The sequence below is a fragment of the Neoarius graeffei genome, chromosome 22 (genome assembly GCF_027579695.1).
Source record: "Neoarius graeffei isolate fNeoGra1 chromosome 22, fNeoGra1.pri, whole genome shotgun sequence".
Classification (NCBI taxonomy): domain Eukaryota; kingdom Metazoa; phylum Chordata; class Actinopteri; order Siluriformes; family Ariidae; genus Neoarius; species Neoarius graeffei.
The window spans coordinates 16,124,124-16,145,710 of record NC_083590.1 but is presented as its reverse complement, the minus strand read 5'-3'; the positions used below and the strand labels follow the sequence as shown (position 1 = coordinate 16,145,710).

Below are 21,587 nucleotides of genomic sequence, written 5' to 3'. Positions count from 1 at the left end.
TCATGCCACTATATTGTTGTGTACCTGGATGCAGTAACCATCAACAAACAAGGCAAGGGTTATCATTTTATTGGATCCCGGTAGATGCTGACCGACGGAGAAGATGGATAGCGGCATACCAGCGCTTGTGTAGTGACCACTTTGTTGGAGGGAAGACGAATAAAATTAGCCAGAAAAGGCATTACATTGCTGTTAACATTCCATTCTAGTTTACTGTAATTATGATCTGGCAGCTATTTACACCGGATCCAGTGTAAATAGCTGCCAGATCATAATTACAGTAAACTAGAACGTCCGAGCTAGCTCGCTAGCGCTGGCTCGCGGCGGCTCGGAGCGCGGCGCTGGCTCGCGGCGGCTCGGAGCCCGGCGCTGGCTCGCGGCGGCTCGGAGCGCGGCGGCTCGGAGCGCGGCGCTGGCTCGTGGCGGCTCGGAGCGCGGCACTGGCTCGCGGCGGCTCGGAGCCCGGCGCTGGCTCGCGGGGGCTCGGAGCGCGGCGGCTCGGAGCGCGGCGCTGGCTCGTGGCGGCTCGGAGCGCGGCACTGGCTCGCGGCGGCTCGGAGCCCGGCGCTGGCTCGCGGGGGCTCGGAGCGCGGCGGCTCGGAGTCGGCGCTGGCTCCGGCAGCTATTTACACTGGATCCGGTGTAAATAGCTGCCAGATCATAATTACAGTAAACTAGTAAATACAGTTTTCTGCATCTCGCTCCTTTTTCATTTATGTTTGTCGCCTTCCTCGCATTCAAACCGATTCGAGCCGAAGTCCACTACATGTCCAAAATGGCGGTCGCTGTTACGAAGGTCACGTGACTGAAAAGGGTCTATACCCCCAGTTGCTAGGCTATCTGCTGTTGCCATGGCAACGGTTTATGCAAATGAGCTGAATTTGCAAAAATTTACTAGTTCCCCCAAGGACATATCGTGAAAATTTGGTGTTTATATCTTGTCTTATTAAAAAAAAAATACAACATTTCACCCCTTGTTGGCTCACCTGAGCATACCTGTTAATGAGCTAATTAACAGGTAATTAGGGTTATAAATCACCCCCGAGCAGGTAAGGCTTTGCAAAAATCTCACTAGATTATTCCCCAAAGTCCACCCTTTCAGGAAATGTATGGTTTGTCATTGATTCTCATGATATTTTATTAATTAAGAAATAAAACTTCTTCATGGGCAATAAAAATGCCCATTTAAATCCAGCATGATGAGGGTTAATATGCCACCCTCCCCTTTCATCCAGACTTGTGTAGCCCAGGCTGTAAAGCGTCATAATTTTGTTAAGACTATCCTCTTAAAATAATCCATTTTATTTGTAAAAAAAAAATTTCATTGAAAGTAATTGATCAGTCATTAAAATTCTAAAAGCAACTCTTTTTATTTTGAAATAAATAGATGCTTTTATAAATAATTCATTGAAATTGATTATATGCACTAAAAACTATTGAAAAGTGTTTAAAATGGAGAAAAGGAGAACTAGAAAAAAAAAGGAGTTGCTGCAGAAGCCTATGTAGAATGAGCTTCCCAAATAGCCAATTAGTGCATCTTGTGCGCCCCAGGTGATCAACCTCGTAGGTTACGTCTGGTCGTAACTTCCTGTTTTGCGGCCATGTTTACGGTTGCTGCCTCGTGCGTTGTCTGATCCAAACGCAGATAAAACCTGTTTTCATCCACGGGGTAAGACCTGAAAATAATGTTTTGAACTGAGTTGGAATAATTCTTAATGATGTTAAACACTGGTTGACCAGTATATTGTTAATGTTTAATAGAAGTCCCAGAGAGGGGCCATTTGGCCTTTTTACCTAGAAAACCCACAAGAGGGCCAACTGGCCCCAAGTCCCCCCTGTGGACACTCATTTTGTTATGGAAATATTGTGGACACTCATTTTGTTATGGAAATGTGGCTGTTAGTGGCACACGGCCGGAGCCACTTGAACTTGTGTGGGGGAGGGGACACACCTTACAGCTTAGGACTTGGGTGGCCAACCCGCGGCTCGCGAGCCGCATGCGGCTCTTTGCCCGGTGTCATGCGGCTCTTACGTTCATATCGAAGTTTGTGTTTGTGTTTTTTTTTAATGTGCGTGTGCGCTTTGCTTGAGTTCAGTATGGTATTTTCGTCAAATGCATCTTCGCTTTGCTTGGGTATATTACGGTATTTTCAGGTCATGTCAAATGCGCATGTGCGTGAGATAATCGCTAAGATTTTGGGCAAGGTGCATCTTGTGTCAAGTAGCCTCTCAAAATGGCAATGAAAAAATGCACAGCAAAACGAAAATATGAAGACGAACATAGGACATTTTTAACAGAGTGGGAGAGTTTATACTTTTTTGTTGAACGTAATGGCAAGCCATTCTGCCTTATATATCAGTCGTCATTAGCTCATTTCAAAGTAAGGTATTAGGCAGAGACCCGTCCACCCGTAAATTTGACGGGCAATTGCCGATTTCAACGGGCAAGTATACACACAGACGGATACTGAAACGGACGATAATGCCGAAAATTTTCGCACATGAATACTCCCACATGTCATCCGATAAATCCAGTTATGTTCCGCCCACACACGGACTGGCCATCGGGAGTAGCGGGAGTTTTCCCGGTGGGCTGGTGGTTCAGCGTGGGCCGGCGGAGAAAAAAAAAAAAAAAAAAACAGTTGCGCGCTGGCCTTTAATATGATAAGCAATGTTAACAGTTTCTTTAACAAACTGTTAACATTGCTTATTACAGTTGCGCGCTGGCCTTTAATATGATAAGCAATGTTAACAGTTTGTTAAAGAAACTGTTAACATTGCTTATCATATTAAAGGCCAGCGCGCAACTGTTTTTTTTTTTCTCCGCTGGCCCACACTGAACCACCGGCCCACTGGGAAAACTCCCGCTACTCCCGATGGCCAGTCCGTGTGTGGTTCCGCCATCATTTACAAATCGTAAGAAACACAGTTTAATACGAAAAATACTGAAAACTTGAAATGAAAAATCAGAATATTTCATCGTTTCCGCCATTTTGGCCCGCACTGAATCTTGTAACATGCGGACTGAATAAATCGCGAATTCTGATTGGTCGAAAATTGCCAAACACCCTGCGTTGTAGTTTCCTCTTTCTTGGCGGGAGAACCGCATTTTTTTTTGCTGACTCACTCTTCTGGATCAAGATGAATCCCAACAAACGCCCCAAATTGAATGTGACAAAAACTGATTCGTTTTTCCACAAAAAGACAGAAAAGGTATGTGTGATACATTGATTAACAAGGGGGGTTCATTGGGGTATGGTAAAATAGAATACTGTTGTTTTTTTTTTTTTATTAAATACTGTAACTAGATCAAAAGATTATATACAATTCATTGTTGTTTATTTTCTTTTCACTTTTGTTACCAAATCAAACACCATACATACATCTGATACATTCAGGAGTGAAACTGAAAAAAATACAAAGTAAAAATATGCAATATTTCTGATCAAAAATTACACGCCATTTCACCCTGAAAATGTCCTAGAATGCAGGAAATGAAGTCTAAATTTCAAAAATTTTCTGGGGGGGCATGCCCCCAGACCCCCCTAGAGGGACTTCGTGCCTGCGGCGCTCGTCTTCGCACCTGCGGCGCTTATCAGGATTATATAAAATATTATTTTTGACTGGTAAATTTCTTTTTCTGCCTAATACCCTATTTCAAAGCAACATGCATAGTAAAGTGCACACAATATTGATTGCTGTAAATGACTGGCCTGTGGTATTAGTACTGACTGAAGGAGCAAGTTTCTCTCATGTTGGCATGTGACATTTACTATTAATCTGGCTGAGCAGAGGTGCGTGCGTGAGCGTGTGCGTCTGTGAGGGAGGGGCGATGTTCATGTGTGGTCATGTGTATGGTGTGGCTTTTTTTTGGTAATGACCATAAGTCCCACTAAGCAGCATGCATAGTAAGTGCACACAATGTTCATTGTTAAAAATGACTGGCCTCAGCCTGTGGTCTTAGTACTGTAGGAGTAAATATGTTGGTGTGTGACATTTACTATTAATCTGGCTGAGCAGAGGTGTGTGTGTGTGTGTGTGTGAGAGAGAGAGAGAGGAAGGGATGGGTGATGTTCGTGTGCCCATGTGTATGATGTGGCTCTTTGCGGTAACACAGTCAAAAATGTGGCTCTTGGTCTCCAACTGGTTGGCCACCCCTGGCTTAGGAGGTTCTTTTGAGAGCAAGCTTTAGTTCTGAGATGGATAAATACCTCAGTGAACATAGCCATAAAGACTTAAACTGGACTGAGCTGTATGCAGTGGAAAGGATCAACAGGAAGGAAGGGAGGGATCAACACACTGACATTTATTGTTTAAAAAAAACAAAACAAAACATATTTACAAAGAATGAAAAAGCAACTTTTTTCCCAGTTTTGGTGTGGAGGGTTGTTGCAGAAGTAATTGTTATTTTTGTGTGCTAAAAATAGTAAAAAAAAAAGAAACCCAAGCATATTTACAAAGAATGAAAAACCATGCATTATGAGTGAAATACATTTGAGCAGTCACTCACAATCCTGGCACTGCCATTGTTGCCATTGCACTAACAGCCTCATTACCATAACAAAATGAGTGATTAGTGTATTAGGGAAAAGCGGTCGGGCCAAATGGCCCCTATGTGGGTCTTCTAGGTAGACAGAAAAATGGTGGGACTTCCAGTGTTAAACTTTATAGAGCAGTGTGAGACCGGACGATTTCTGCCAATCAGGCGAGGGTAATTGCTGGAACGCTCGTTCCTAAATTGATCACTCGGTGAGTGGGGGGAAAAAAACAAAACACTCTTTCACTTGTTTGGTTGATTTGTAAAGCATCTGAAAGTTATGTTAATCGGCGTAGCAGCCATGAAAAAAGGTGCTAATGGTGCTATAGCCGCCTGAGACTGTGTTGTGATGCTAATGGGCCATTGACCTGAACTTAGCAGCTTAGCTTGTTGGTGTCACATCTAAATAATCATTTCAGTGTTGTTTATGGTTATTTACTAAGGAATAATTTTCCAAGCTGTTGTTCATTGCATATGAAAAAAATAATAATAAGGTATTGGTGAGACTGCTTGATGAAAGTGTGTGCTTGTGGTACTTAAAGAGGTAAATATTTAGTGCAGTTTCTCATTGTTACCGGTGCAAGGCCTTAATGCCTCTACCTACCATGGGGTTTCTGAATTTAATGCAGTTTTCTACCAAATTAAAGGGTACTATGCAATATATATATATATATATATATATATATATATATATATATATATATATATATTTAATTTTGAAAAATTATACTTTTTGTTACTAATGTAACAAACTATCAGCTCTTGAAACAGTTATTAATGTAACTATAGTACTTGAATATAAAAAAGCACTTTGAATGTATTTATAGTTTCACAACTATAAATTAATACTTGAACTCTTGAACTAGAGAGAGATTTGATTTTTGTTGTACAACTAAACCTTTTGAGAGCATGATATAAACTGGTTAATGCAAATCAGTATTATTGATTAATGATAATCAACATGCTATTTGGATCTGCTTTGACCTCTCTGTAGGTCAGGGTTTTTTTTTTCTGTGACTTCATTTGATGAGGTCCCAGCCAAGGTCCACTGTCTATCGGGGAGTTTCCAGCTGGGTTCGTGTGAGGTTTCCAGAGATCCAGGGAGACTGTTTCTAGAGTCCATGATCTATAGATTCCCAGTGTGAGCTGGGTGGCGAGCCACACTGAAACCACTGATATTGAACTGAGAGTGGTGAAGGATTCCTTCATTCCCCTCTCCTCACGGACTGTGTGGTAGGACATAATACACATACACTGATACACTTGACACGGATCTGAAGAAAAAGGGCCCCAACGCTAACTTTGGGACAGAGGGTTTTATTTTGCTGGCTTATTATTTTAGTTGTTATTTTTCATTGAATGCCTTGCAACAAATTGTGTATGTTTTTATTTTTATTGTTATTGATTATTAATAACAAGTGCACACACACAAAAAAAACTCCAACCATTGTTTCTTGTGTTTTTCCGACTACACAAAGGCTTTCACAAGCTTATAGTCTTCTGTTACTGGTCCATCTATTAATATTGACTATTTACGTGTGCCCTGTTGCTACAATCTGTAACAAGGGGGTTACACTTGGGACTGGCCTGTGTGTGTCTTGTGGCTACTATATAAAGGTGTATTTAAAAAGTTCATTGTATTTCTATAAGAATCTCTACAGGGGTGAGAATTCAATATCTACAATGTTGAGAATATACGAGCCAAAGTTGAAACCATGACAAAAAAGGGAAATTGAGTTTTTTCACCCACATGACCAAGTCATGTGAGGCTGCCATTTTGGACGTCACGGCTCGAATCAGTTTGAATGCGAGGAAGGCGACAAACGAAAAACATAAAAGAAAAAGGAGCGAGATGCAGAAAACACCTTCACTATCCAGCGACGTAGGGCATTTACAGGGCGAGCAGAGGGAGAGGTATTTGCAAAAATTGAGGTTAGCAGGCTTAGAGAACGACGTTTACCTGCTTCCACCAGGATTGTTCACTGACGTACAGAAGTGCACGAAGCCCTCGTCTTTACCTGACTTCGGCCAACATGATCTGTATACCTATGTCGTTAAAAACCCATCGCCATACACAGGTATTGATCTGAAAGCGTATAAGAGTTTGGATACCTACAAATATTTTGTCAGGCTGGGTAACATGCCTACATCAGCGGGTCGTCCCTGGAGCCGGTGGTCGCCACCTTATTACAGCTAAGGTTTGTTCACATTTTCATTTACTTTCGGTCCTCAGGATAAACAAAATGTTATTAAATGTCATTGAAATAACTTCTTAGTCTGTTGAGACATGGCCCGTTATAAATTTGCTGTTACCAGGCAATGACCAAGAACTGTATTATTAGGGTCGGTGTCTGTGTTGTAGCAGTGTACTAGCAGCTAGCTGTTAGCACTAGCTAATGTCAACAACATCATAGCTGGTATGTTACTGTAGCAATGTTTACGTTCAGTCATTTGGATGACTGTTAAAACATTTCAGTCTCAAGTTTTTCCTTTACTGGATTTACTAGTTTACTGTAATTATGATCCGGCAGCTATTTACACCGGATCCAGTGTAAATAGCTGCCGGAGCGCGCTCCAGCTTGCTCCCCTTCAAATTAAGCAGTGCGCTCCAGCTTGCTCCCGGGGCACTCCGGGAGCAAGCCGGAGCGCGCTGCTTAATTTGAGGGGGAGCAAGCTGGAGCGCGCTCCGGAACCTCGGCCGGAGCACTCTAGGAGCAAGCCGGAGCGCGCTGCTTAATTTGAGGGGGAGCAAGCCGGAGCGTGCTCCGGCAGCTATTTACACTGGATCCGGTGTAAATAGCTGCCGGATCATAATTACAGTAAACTAGTAAATAGAGTAAAGGAAAAACTTGAGACTGAAAGGTTTTAACAGACATCCAAATGACTGAACGTAAACATTGCTACAGTAACATACCAGCTATGATGTTGTTGACATTAGCTAGCTTGACGTTCAAAATGGCGGACACCGGGGTGTCACGTGACCCTGTGACGTCAGGTGAAAAACCTCAATATGTCTACATCACACGGTGGGTTACAGGCTAAACTTATTCTATAAACAAGTTAGTTGCATGGTGAGGCAAAACTTGGCTTATTCTAAAACTTATACAAACAATTGTTAATGTAAAACAGTAATCAACAGCATGTGTTAAACGAACAGAGAACAAGAACAAAGGAAATTTTTAAATGTAACTAAGAAACTGATAGAACAAGAAATGCAAACAAAATATCAATGAACAAACTAAAGATATAATAATATTAGCAAAATATGAATAATCTTATTTTCATTAATTTCACCTTAAAATGCACCAGAATGCACGAATATGAATTGAAAAGCCAAAATTTTCCAGGGAAGGGCCCCTGTGGCAGCCGTGGTTCGGGTACCGCGCGCATTCGGGCCACCACATTTTTCATTTGGGCCAGTAACTTTTCAATTCCACTGGCCCAATGGGCCACCAGTGGTAAATGCTTAATGTCTAGGCCTGAAAATGTCAGTGCAATTTATGACGATGTTCATTTTTCTAATTACTTTTTATCCCTCAAAAAAGAGGGAGCACATATAAACAGTGCTGTAATTTCAACACCAGTCACCTGTCAGCAGAGGCGGACAAAATACTCAACTTCATTCCTTCAGTCAAAGTACAGATCCCACCGGTCAAATGTTACTCTGATACAAGTGAAAACTGTCCAGTCAAATTTTTACTTAAAGTACTAAAATATTTGCTATTAAAAGTACATTTTCTGTCAATGCATTGTTGTATTATTGCCACAACGCTTACAAAACCTAATGCCTCTGAAGCAACCGACTGGATTTACTGACTAACTTGTAGAACCTGTAGAATAAAACTCCTGGTAGAACATTACGAAATGAAACAAATTACAACCAAGCAGAATCATCAATAAGATGCTCGCTAGTTTCTCTCTTTGGCTACTGGTAAAAAATAGGTAGTAGCTATAGTAATTATGCAAGGTCACAAAAGCTACAGTGTTAACGTTATCAAAGAAAGAAATGTGAATTCACAAAACGAATGCATGCTGTGCATCATGGTCGTTTAACGTTAAGCTAGCTAGTCAGTGAAGCTCCACCTGACATGCTAGCAAACTTTTCAAACTTAAAATCATATTGGGTAGCTAATGTTACTAGAAAAGAGAGATTTCTACATTCTAATTTGGCAAGAGTATGCTAAAACATTTCTGAAAGGACTTCAGATAAGTTAATGTGATTCATGTTTGCATAATTCTGTTTTTACATGCTAACTAACAGCGTGCAAGTTAACAAGCTGTGTGTTAATGTTAGCCATGGCAAGGCTACGGCAACTTGGCGGGCAAATCCATGGAAAGTCATTTGACGAACCAGACTGCAAAGCTATTGTACCGTTATCGCTTGCTCTAAAAGTACAGACAACTTCATTACAAGCTTTCTCTTGGAATAAAATGCTTACATACATTTACATATGCTTCTGCAGGTTGGACGGTGAGTTTTTGGAGGCCATAATGTGGTTCGTTTTAGGCAAACATTTAAAACAAAATGAATCTTTATTCCTTTCCCCAGAAGAACCGCCTCCTTCCATTCTGCTATCAACTGATCGTGTTCAAATAACGCTGCGGAGAAATCACTAAACTTGATTTTATAGTCTATGGGCGTGACGTGACCTTAGTGATTACTGATCGGCTGTCTCAGTGTCACCTGCGAAAAAAACCAATCACGTTTTAGAAAAGAAACGAAAAACCTATCCACTTTCAAAGCTGCTTCATAGTAAAGAGGAGCTTCATAGAAATGTAGTGGAGTATAAAGTACAATATTTGTCTTTCAAATGGAGTGAAATTCAAGTCATAAGTTTCCCCCAAAAAAAAACAACTCAAGGACAAGTACAGATACTCAAAAAGTGTACTTAAGTCAATTTACTTGGTTACTGTCCACCTCTGCCTGTCAGTAACGCAATAGACAGCGCCACTTCCAGTCAGACTACAAACATGGCCGATCTGAACTACAACACCCAAGAACCACAGCGCCCTCTATCGCCTGTCTATTAATTACACCTGTCAATCATTTCCTGGTTAATCAGCCCACACTATATAAACACCTCTCCCACACTAACTCCATGCGAAGTATTGTACAATGTCTTACCCGGCATACCAAGCGTTGTTATTCTGCCTGCCTTATGTCCTTGACCCTCGTTATCATCTAGTTACTCTTTAGTCGAGCCCTTATTACTCTGTCTGCTGATCGATCGACCCCTGCCTGTCCCTCAACTTCGATTTCGCCTAGCGTTTTGGATTTGTTTGTCAGTCTGTGTTCCCTGCACATACATCACTAAGTGCCTGCATCCTCACATCACCCAATCTGGATGTAAATTTCCTCCAAATAAAGCTGAAGGTCTGCACTTTGAGCTCATCTTCATTATTTAATTTCATCAACAATATACTGTGGAGGACAACAATAAAAAAAATAATTATTATTTATATCCACATCAGGGCTGGATTTAGGGGGGTCCTGGGTTTAACTGGGGGGGGGTATCATATTGAAAATCATTCCACACTATCCTTGAAAATTTCATGCAAGTCGAAAGAAAAGTTAAAAAGAACGATTAAACTTTGTAATGTTTTTCTGTTGCACTTGTTTTTACAGTAAAATTCGAGCCATGCTGCCTGTTAAAAGCCTCGATATCTCAGAAACTAATGCAGATACAAGCCTGGAATTTTACACACTATTTATTGGGAATAGTGACTTTATTCAAAGTATGAAGCAAATCTGAGACGGTCAGTTGGGAACTTTTTTTAATCTGGAGATAATTCATTTTCATTAATTTCTAATATAAAGTAATACATTTCAGACACACTGCAATCGGATCAAGTCCCGTTTTGTGCTGCAGCTTCTCACATACGTCCATCTGACCCAAAGACTCTGTGACAAATCATCAGTGTGCAGTGAAAAGAAACAATCTTCCTCCTCAGGACATTGATGATGAACCTAAAACCTCTGCTTCAGTCTCACTATTAGAGAATGTGTCTTACTGAGGAGCAGGTCATGTGACTCTCAGAGAGATGATCTTACCCCAGTTTCTCCAGTTTACAGTGAGGATTCTCCAGTACAGCACAGAGACGCTTCACTCCTGAGTCTCCCAGATTATTATAAGTCAGATTCAGGTCTCTCAGGTGTGAGGGGTTTGATCTCAGAGCTGAACTCAGAGCAGCACAGCCTTCATCTGAGACACCACAACCACACAACCTGCAGAGACACAATGACACACACTTCATCAACAGATTTTCATCTTGGTGTAATAGTGGTTGTGAAGATGATGTCTCTCATGTTGGACTGTCTCTATTCTCTTCACCAATCACAAGCTATTATTAATAATGAGTCAAACATTACCACTGTTACTGACATTAAGTTTACTCGAGGTGCAAATGATTCAGCAAAAAGTCAATAATTTAAAGGTTTAAGTGAAGAGTCAGGTTTTGTAGAATTTATCTCTGCTTGACTGGATTTTTAATGAACACATTTAATTGTAAAGACATTTTAATTATTTCTTTAAAGTAAAAGTGATTCTGAGGAGAAATGATCATGACTAATATATTTGCTCTGTATGTTTTACTTTTACAGAAAATTAAATTGATAACACTGTATACAACTATTAACTGCTGCTTTAGTGAGTTATTGTGACTCTCTGAGAGATGATCTTACCTCAGTGTCTCCACTTTACAGTGAGGATTCTCCAGTAGAGCACAGAGACGCTTCACTCCTGAGTCTTCTAGTTTATTCCCAGTCAGATCCAGTGTCTTCACAGTCAGATGCAGTTCTCTCAGAGTGGAGGTTTCTGAGTTGAGCACTGAGACCAGAGCTTCAGCGCTTCTCCCTTTAATTGTATCACAACTGATCCTGAAGGAAATAAAATAATACATAATAAACTCACACAAATGATCAAACAGGTCCTCAAATCTTTCACTGCACCATTTCATTTTCATAAACGACAAAAGTACAAACTCCGAGTCGACAATACACTGAAATGCTGTAACAGTAATTCACAGTTCGAGCTGTTCGGATTTGAGTTTTCTGCTGCGCACGTCATCACTGACACATGGGATAAACACGCAACATCAAATCTGATCACCAAATCAGGAAATAAGAGTCTGATCTAAAATATTTATAAGAGGAGAAAGGAAAAGAGTTTCAAAAGTCAGGTTTAGATGAAGCAGGCAGAGTTCGAGGCAGAGTCATATTTATCTGAAGAGATCAGACATTTGATTTGTTCTCTAATTAGTGAGCGACTGAAATGATCACAGCCCAGTGCTGAAGGAGTTTTATGGAGATATTCATGATGAGCTACTTGGCTAACAGTGTGTGTGTGTGTGTTGCCAGGTGCTCCTTATTTGTTCCTGGTGCCAGTTATTTACAGACTGGACATGTTCTTCCCCTTACACTCTGTGTGTTGTCTCTCCCTGTCTGACCTGAAATCAGTAAATCACAGAGCTACAGCAGGGAAAAGAACAAAAGCTGTGAAGGTCAAAAAAGTTACAATTTATAAAAGATGTCAGGATATTAGAAGAACAAAGAATAATTAGCATGTAATAAATGTATATTATGATGTAATAAAAGTAAATAAGAATGGTGTTTCTGATGAGTTCTCTGTGAAAGTTTGTTTTTCCACTTGAATAAAACCTTTTATCAGGTCATAATAACAGTAAAGATTTTAATTATAATTCTGTATTACTGCAAACTCCACACGGTTCTATCGGCCCAGTGTCTGCGTCATTACATTTCAGTAATAACACAAATTTAATGTGAAGAAAAATATTTTCAAACTAAACACAGTGAAGGTTTTACACAGGAAAAAAAAATCTCCATGTTTATTGGACACTGGAGCCTGTAATAGAGGTGTAATTTGTAAATATTGAAAATAAACTACAAGTAAAAGTTGTTTGATTATTTGCATTGATTTTTGGAAGTGTGTTGTTTGTAAGTCGAGTTAGTTGGCTGTTGCTTCCATCTTCAGCTCACAGCTTCAATACTTCTTGGGACAAAATTACATCATTCTACATGTAAACGTTTTTCTCCTTCAGTGACATCAACTGGTTTCCACATGTTTAATCGCTGCCCTTCAGTATTATTCAATTCTACATGCAACTGTTTTCCCTTCATTTATCTACTGATCTATTTGTATGAACACACTCTGGATCACCTGAAACTCAAAACATCCCAAAACAGGGGTGGACAGGAACGAAGTCCATTTACTGGAGTTCTGAATTTAAGGAAGTTTTTCGTATCTATACTTTACTCGAGTGTTAATTTTTTGGAAAATTATGACTTTTACTCCACTACATTTGAAGGACAAATATTTGACTCTTGCCTCCAGGACATTTCTCTGAAGGTTCCTGTTACTCGTTACTCTGAAACATCGCTTTCATATCAGCAGATGAATTTTCGTTTCTTTTCTAAAATGCGAGGCCATACGCTGTGTTCGTGACAGGAGAAAACCAATCACAGTAAACTCCTCCTACGATCAAGTTCAAAGTGCTTGCTGCATTTTTCTGAACAGGGGTGGGTTTCCTGAAAGCCTCTTTTGGCCAAGAGTGTCTTTAATTACCTCCTAAGATCCACCATCAAGCTAACGTGGTTATCCTGAACAACATTGTCGCACAAGTCGTCCTTTAGTTTGCTCGGAATTTACGAGAGACCCGGACCACTCGTTCAAAACAAAGAGCGTCTCGCTCACAGCTGAATCCACAGACTGCGCTGCGCCTCTGAGGGACTCTCACAGTCAACGGGGGAAACTGGTGTTGAATCTGCTGCTGTGTTCAAATATATTTCTTGTAATTTGCAAGTACATCGAGTTAATTTTTTTTTTTTTTGTGTGTGTGTGTGTGAGTGAGTGAGTGAGTATTTGATCTGTCTCTACCTCAGGAAGTATATACAAGAGGTCAATTCATCATCCTTAGGAAGAGACAGATCAAACCCCACCCCTGCAAACACATGGGAGAGCATTGCTAACTTGGCATTGTGGGTAATAGTTGAAATAATCCTGACTGTATGTTTGAGTAATAGTGAAATGAGCGGGCATGGGGAACACATTTACTTAATTATTTAGTTTATTGTTTGCTCATTCTTTCGTGTGAACGTTTATTCATTTAATTAAAAACACTTGTAATAAAAATATTGCCCAAAAATGTAAAATAGTTTCAATTATTAATTACCACATTATATAATATGATAAAAAATGAACATCATGTGACCTCATCGAGTGGACTAAGCAACTACTAATGCCTATATCGGGGACGTGCACCGCAAAGCAGCTCTTCGTAATGTTGCTCTTATCACTTCTTACGAGTGAGTTCAGGAAAACCATGTACAGAGACAATGTTCGTTGCTTCAGAGAGTCTCTCAACTCGCTCTTTAGCCCTAAAGGGCAACGTTATCAGGAAACCTGCCCCTGTTCAGTTTGAACTTGGTGGTGGTGATGATGGTAATGATGACTACAGCAGATAAAAATGATGGTTCCTCACCAGAGCACCCAGGGCCAGATCTGAAGTCCATGTTTGAGATTTTTGAAATGAAGAAAGATTTGTATTGTTTTTGCTCTGTTTACTGCAAACAAACCGTCACTGTAACACAAATTTCCCGTCCAACCTGAGAAAGCATGGTGAGGGATGTAAACATTAGTTGGCAGGGTGGGGGTGTTAAAAAAATAAAAACAACAATGCGGACCTTTTGTCGATTCAATTGTTTTTCTATCAGCATTTCTACAGGATTTGTATCATATTCAACACACTTTTTATTCTACAGGTTCTACAAGCGAGTCACTGCATTCAGTACGTTGTTTCAGAGTCATTAGTTTCTGTAAATGCATCGTGGCAACAATCCAACAACACCTTGGTATTAAAAAGGAAACAAGAAAATCATGAATCTTTAAAAAGTACTTTTGAAGACTTAAACTGCACATGAAGCAATTTTTTTTGACGCATTTCAATAAACATGCCCTGGTGAAAATCTTTCAAGGATCTTCAAGGATCTACAAAGTTCTTTGTGAGGATCTTTGAGGATCCTGCTGAGGATATCAACAAAGATTCTCAAAAGATTTTCAAGTATCTTTCAAATTCTTACCAAGATCATCAAGGATCTTCAGTTTTCTGAGATCTTTGAAAGATCCTTGTTGAATCCTTGAGGATCTTGCAGGATGCTTGCAAAGATCTTTGCAGGGATCATTATGAGGATCTTTGTAGGATCCTTAAAAGATCTTTGTCAAATCCCTGAGGATCTTTACAAATGATTTTGCAAATGAAGATCTTTGAAGATCTTTCTAAGATCCTTATCTTTCAGGATCTTTGGCAGGTCTTTGACAATCCTCATGGATCCTTAAAGATCCTGTGAGTTTTTTCACCAGGGTACTGCTGAAACACACAACTTCAAAGTTTGAGATGACAGGATCTGTAAAATATCAATCTATGATGATGAAAAAGGGGCAGCACGGTGGTGTAGTGGTTAGCACTGTTGCCTCACAGCAAGAAGGTTCTGGGTTTGAGCCCAGTGGCCGACAGGGGCCTTTCTGTGTGGAGTTTGCATGTTCTCCCCGTGTCCCCGGGTTTCCTCCAAGTGTTCCAGTTTCCCCCCACAGTCCAAAGACATGCAGGTTAGGTTAACTGGTGGCTCTAAATTGACTGTAGGTGTGAATGCGAGTGTGAATGGTTGTTTGTCTCTGTGTCAGCCCTGCAATGATCTGGTGACTTGTCCAGGACGTACTCCACCTCTCGCCCATAGTCAGCTGGGATAGGCTCCAGCTTGCCTGTGACCCTGTAGAACAGGATAAGCAGCTAGAGATAATGGATGGATGGATAATGGAAAAGGCAAACCTCCCAACCTCGAGTGCAAAGATTATATTAAATATCTTCGAACCTTAATCGAGAGTAATCTTACATTTAAATACCATATTGAACATAACTGTAAAGATAAGTAAAACTGTAGAAATGACTGCGAAACTCAGGCACTTTGTACCTTTTAAGACACTACTTCAAATTTATCAGTTTCTGATCTTTCCATACATATCTTATGCTGTTACAGTGCGGGGTCTTGCCAGTAAATGTTACTTAAATTAGATTTTGATCGTACAAAAACATGCCCTGCGCTTCATGTCTTTTGCAAAAAGAAATGAGCACACGGAACCACTTTTTGTTGATGCTGATATTTTGTCTGGAAAATTCCTATACTGTGAATCCGTATGTTGCCAAACGCATGACATTCGAAATGGGTTGCCCCAACCAACATATTAAATATTTTTATTGATACCAGCAGCATCCATTCATACAGTACTCGGGCTTCGACTTCCAAGAACTTTTACAAAAAAAAATCTAGACCAGAAATGCAACGTAATGCATTTTCTAGAGCAGGAGTAAGGGTGTGGAATGACTTACCAGGGTTATTAAGAGAGCATCCAAAACAACAAAACTGCATACTGCCCTGATCGCGAATCTTAAATATAACAATTATACTCGGGGGCGTCAGAAGCATTTTTAATGTGGGGGGGGGGACGGGACACTGGCGTGGGGTCTGGGGGTCGTCCCCCAGAAAATTTTTAATTAATTAGATGCCATTTCCTGCATTCTGGTGTATTTTTAACAGGTTGTTAAACACCTAATTTTACCTACAAAAGTCACTTAATTAAATGACTATTTTAGAGACTCAACAATAAGTCCCCATTCAACTCGTCCATATATTCATCAGCCTGTTTTTAAACCCACTGCTCTGCCTAAGATAATGAGATGAATGTGACACAATTTATCACCAACAATGACTTTATGGGTGCATTTTACTTTTTATTTTGTGTTTCCTTTTTTATTTAGTTTTAGATGTAACACAACATGCCACTGTGCCAAGCAATAGTGACACTCAACTGTATGTTTAAAAATAAGAATATTCATAATTTCACACAATGAACAGGCATGACATGGCATCATGCAAACTTCATAACACAAAATCACACTGTGTGAAGCAACGGCGACACACAAAAAAATAACTTCACACAATGAACAGGTGCAATTTTGTCAACCTACATGCAATGGTGGTGCTACAGTAACATTTACAGATTAGTATAACAAATAGATTTATAGATATAACTCCTTCTTACATTGGTGCCACCACAATTTCTACCACTTCATAACTTTTATCCCCCTTTCCTTCACAATCCACCTGGAATAAAATCCATCTCTCTCCATTGCTTTCCTTTCTACTATTCCTTCCCCATACACTGATTTCCCATGTTACTTTCCAGAAAACTGGCAAAGACCAGACAAAACAAGTTCTTCAAATCACAACAGGGAATCAATAAATATCAGAGCAGACTTGACCTCATTCTTGGCATTACAGTAAGGTAGGCCTACTGGGTTTGAATTAAATGATAGCTAACATTAAGCTAGCTGATGCATCTCCTAACATTGACTAGCCAGCTAACTGCACTAACATTTCCATTGGGACAAAAAAACCCTGTCCTGTGGGGAAATTTCGACTGACTTTCCGCTTCTTTGTAAAGAATGTCCTTATGTCCATTGTGTCTGGGGAGGGAGCAAATACTGCAAACAATTAATCATCAACCAAGAATACCCCATTAGGCTAAGCTTATTTCATTGTTTAGTTGAACATTAATTTAACGTGGCCGAGGGTTAATTTTGAGGGCATAGAACAAAAGAATAAGGTTTTAGCAAAAGCTAGACATTATGAGGTGGCAATGGGGCTGACGTCACCTCCTCCACTTTCGGGCAGCTGCACCAAAATGTCTCCGCTCGCGCTGAGATTCACTCGCGTGCGGTGAGCTGTTGTAAGAAACGCCCGGAAAACCCGGAGTGGATTTTCAGTGGTCTGTGTTTTCTCTTATCGATCAAGTGGAATGGATTCTTTCATGAAGCAATAGAAACAGCGCTGGGTGAACTAATATTTTATGTTAAATGTGGGAGGGTCCAAACGAAGATTTATGAAATGTGAAGGGGGCATGTCAATGTCAATGGTGGCGACGCCCATGATATCTCTCAAATCAGTGCAGCTCTAAAGAATAACAGATTTTGATTTTTTTCCTCTTTCTACCTTGATAAATGGTGCCTTGATAGTTATGTTTATCTTTTCACTGAATTAATTACTTTTTCTTTCTGTCCAGCTGTAACAATTTCTATTTCTTTCCAAGTTGTTTAAATTATTATTATTATTATTATTATTATTATTATTATTATTATTATTATCAATTTCTTTTCTCTTTGTATTATTTTTTCCCCTTTCCTGATTTATGATAATTTATTTAATATTTAATATGACTGATCCACCTCGATTAGCATGACGACATGTGGATCAGTCCAATATTGTAACACAAACAGCTCTGCAGACGACACACAATTTATAGTTTTGCTTTTCCTTTCTTTCAAGGAATCATTTTATTCAAATAACGGAATTTAAAAGCTTCAATTTTTTGAAGAGGGCAGTTAGTTTGTGTCTCAGGTGCAGTTTGTGTGATTAGTTACAGTGTTGTAGTAAATTTCACAGTGATTTCAGACACATTGCAGTCGGATCAAGTCCCGTTTTGTGCTGCAGCTTCTCACATACGTCCATCTGACCCAAAGACTCTGTGACAAATCATCAGTGTGCAGTGAAAAGAAACAATCTTCCTCCTCAGGACATTGATGATGAACCTAAAACCTCTGCATCAGTCTCACTATTAGAGAATGTGTCTTAAGGCCTCTGCATGCTCTTGCGACAAGGCTTTCGCAGATAGCTTTTCGCAGACAGTTGTAATTTATCGTTGAGCGGGGAGTAATAGGCGTGCGCGATGTTATTCACCAGCACAACGCAAGGGGGTGCGAAGTCGCTAGGAGTAGTTGGTGGGTGTGGTTAGTGGAGTGTTTATCCTCCGGTTACTTATAATGACTAGAACTTTTTTTTTATAATGACTAGAACTGGAGTCATATAGATGTACGTACTTCCTCAATCAACCGCTCTTCGTGCTGCTCCATCTTCGCTCGTGTTTTTTAAAAATGCCAGTCGTGAAAACAAAACAAACCGGGAAAGTAGGGAAGCGGAAGTGCGTGTACAGCGGATGTAGAGTGGACCAATCAGAGCCCCCTTGTCTGCGGCGCTGTCTGCGAGGCTTCTGCGGTGGTCACAATTTTTGGGAGGTGCACGCAGAGCGTCTGCGAAGGTGGGGGGGCTACGCAGACACTGTCTGCGACGCTATCTGCGAGGACTGGGTTGTCAGCATAAATTGGCCTTTACTGAGGAGCAGGTCATGTGATTCTCAGAGAGACGATCTTACCCCAGTGTCTCCAGTTTACAGTGAGGATTCTGCAGTACAGCACAGAGACGCTTCACTCCTGTCTCCCAGATTATTATTAGTCAGATCCAGTTCTCTCAGGTGTGAGGGGTTTGATCTCAGAGCTGAACTCAGAGCAGCACAGCCTTCATCTGAGACACCACAACCCCACAACCTGCAGAGACACAATGACACACACTTCAACAGATTTTCATCTTGGTGTAATAGTGGTTGTGAAGATGATGTCTCTCATGTTGGACTGTCTCTATTCTCTTCACCAATCACAAGCTATTATTAATAATGAGTCAAACATTACCACTGTTACTGACATTAAGTTTACTCGAGGTGCAAATGATTCAGCAAAAGTCAATAATTTAAAGGTTTAAGTGAAGAGTCAGTTTTGTAGAATTTATCTCTGCTTGACTGGATTTTTAATGATCACAAATTTAATTGTAAAATCATTTAAATTATTTCTTGAAACTAAAAGTGACTCTGAGGAGAAATGATCACTTCATGGCTAATATATTTGTTCTGCATGTTTTACTTTTACAGAAAATTTTAATTGATAAACAACACTGTATACAACTATTAACTGCTGCTTTAGTGAGTTATTGTGACTCTCAGAGAGATGATCTTACCCCAGTGTCTCCACTTTACAGTGAGGATTCTCCAGTACAGCACAGAGACGCTTCACTCCTGAGTCTTCTAGTTTATTCCCAGTCAGATCCAGTGTCTTCACAGTCAGATGCAGTTCTCTCAGACTGGAGGTTTCTGAGTTGAGCACTGAGACCAGAGCTTCAGCGCTTCTCCCTTTAATTGTATCACAACTGATCCTGAAGGAAATAAAATAATACATAATAAACTCACACAAATGATCAAACAGGTCCTCAAATCTTTCACTGCACCATTTCATTTTCATAAATGACAAAAGTACAAACTCCGAGTCGACAATACACTGAAATGCTGTAACAGTAATTCAGCTCGAGCTGTTTGGATTTGAGTTTTCTGCTGCATACGTCATCACTGACACATGGGATAAACACGCAACATCAAATCTGATCACCAAATCAGGAAATAAGAGTCTGATCTCAAATGTTTATAAGAGGAGAAAGGAAAAGAGTTTCAAAAGTCAGGTTTAGATGAAGCAGGCAGAGTTCGAGGCAGAGTCATATTTATCTGAACAGATCAGACATTTGATTTGTTCTCTAATTAGTGAGCGACTGAAATGATCACAGCCCAGTGCTGAAGGAGTTTTATGGAGATACTCATGATGAGCTACTTGGCTAACTGTGTGTGCATGTGTGTGTGTGTTGCCAGGTGCTCCTTGCAGACATCCCAACCTGCAGAAACTCATTTCAGGGAGGTGTCGTGACGCATGACTTTTTCCCCATCCGGGGGGGGGGGGGGGTCATGACACCTCCCTGAAATGAGTTTTGATGTCTGTAGGCCAATCAGGATGCTCTTTGTCTAGCATGCGCTACATGAACAGGCACACGCGCAGTCTCCCTCACGCACTCCGTCATATGCGCGAGCAGGGCCGTAGGTCTTTGGCTGCCCTAGGCGAGATTGAGTTTTGGCGCCCCCCCCCAAGAAAAAAAACCCTCTAATACCATCTAAATAACACTTTAATCTAATCACTCTATTCTATTACTATAAAACAATGTACGGTGCATGGACAATAAACAAGAAGTCATTTTTATCTTTTTCATTATTGTTATTATTGTTATCATTATTCACATAAAGTGTCACAAAGTAAAATGACCACACAAATTCAATACATATCTCCATATAATGGGCAAAAACTCTTCCGCACCCTGTTCAAAATGTAGTGCATGGACAATAAACAAGAAATTATTTTTAGTTTCTTTTTTGCTATTAAAAGTTAAGTCATCTCTGAAGAATTAACAAGTTAAATGAATAAAAAATTCAGCACAAATGTGCAGCATCATAAAAGGTAGTAGTTTAAAAAATGCTGCAGTAATTAGCTGTGCAAGACAAGCAAGCAAGTTGTTAATATGGACAATTGAGAATGCGAATGTGCATGTAATGCGATGCAGCGAGTGTGCTATATGAGCTATAGTGTTGGCTTTATTATTGAGGCTTCTTATTTTGCTATTGATTGTTATTCTACCTGGTAGTGATTAAATGGCAAATGCTTGGAAAAGATGCACCTCTGATGCTGTTGGGGATGACTGCGCCGTATGGTCGGTGATTTCCCACTGAAAAATGCATGATGTGATTACTACAGCAGAGGTAAGGAGCGCGTATTTTTACATCCCCAGCCGCATCAGAGGTGTTGTAAAAAAGGTTTTCAACCTTTCATGAGCCAGGGCGCACTTTTTTCAATGAAAAAAATCTCAAGGCACATCACCAATAGAAAATGTTGACAGAAACTAAAACGCTGTTGCCAATATTTACAATAAACAGTCATTCTATAATTTTCCACGGTACACTTGGTGATCTCTCACGGCACACTAGTGTTCCGCGGTACTAGAGTTCGGCAGCACAGTGGTTGTAAACAGTGTACACCACTGATGCACTTGGTAACATCTCCATTCAATAACTCCATCCCTCCTTTTGGGTGGGGTTTTGGTCGCCCTTGGCGCCCCTGGGCACACTTTGCGCTCTAGGCAATTGCCTAGGTCGCCTATTGAGGTGTTTCACCTGACATGACAGGGTCACGTGACGCCCCGGTGTCCGCCATTTTGAACGTCAAGCTACATACTAACGCTGCAGACAGAGAGGGAGAACCAGCTTGAAAAAAAAAACGTGTT

At 40.4% G+C, this 21,587-nt stretch overlaps 1 pseudogene; it reads right to left on the bottom strand.

Annotated features, from left to right (window-relative positions):
- Positions 1 to 299: 299 nt before the first annotated feature.
- Positions 300 to 21,587, bottom strand: part of LOC132870291 (NLR family CARD domain-containing protein 3-like) — a 34,570-nt pseudogene continuing 13,282 nt past the window's right edge.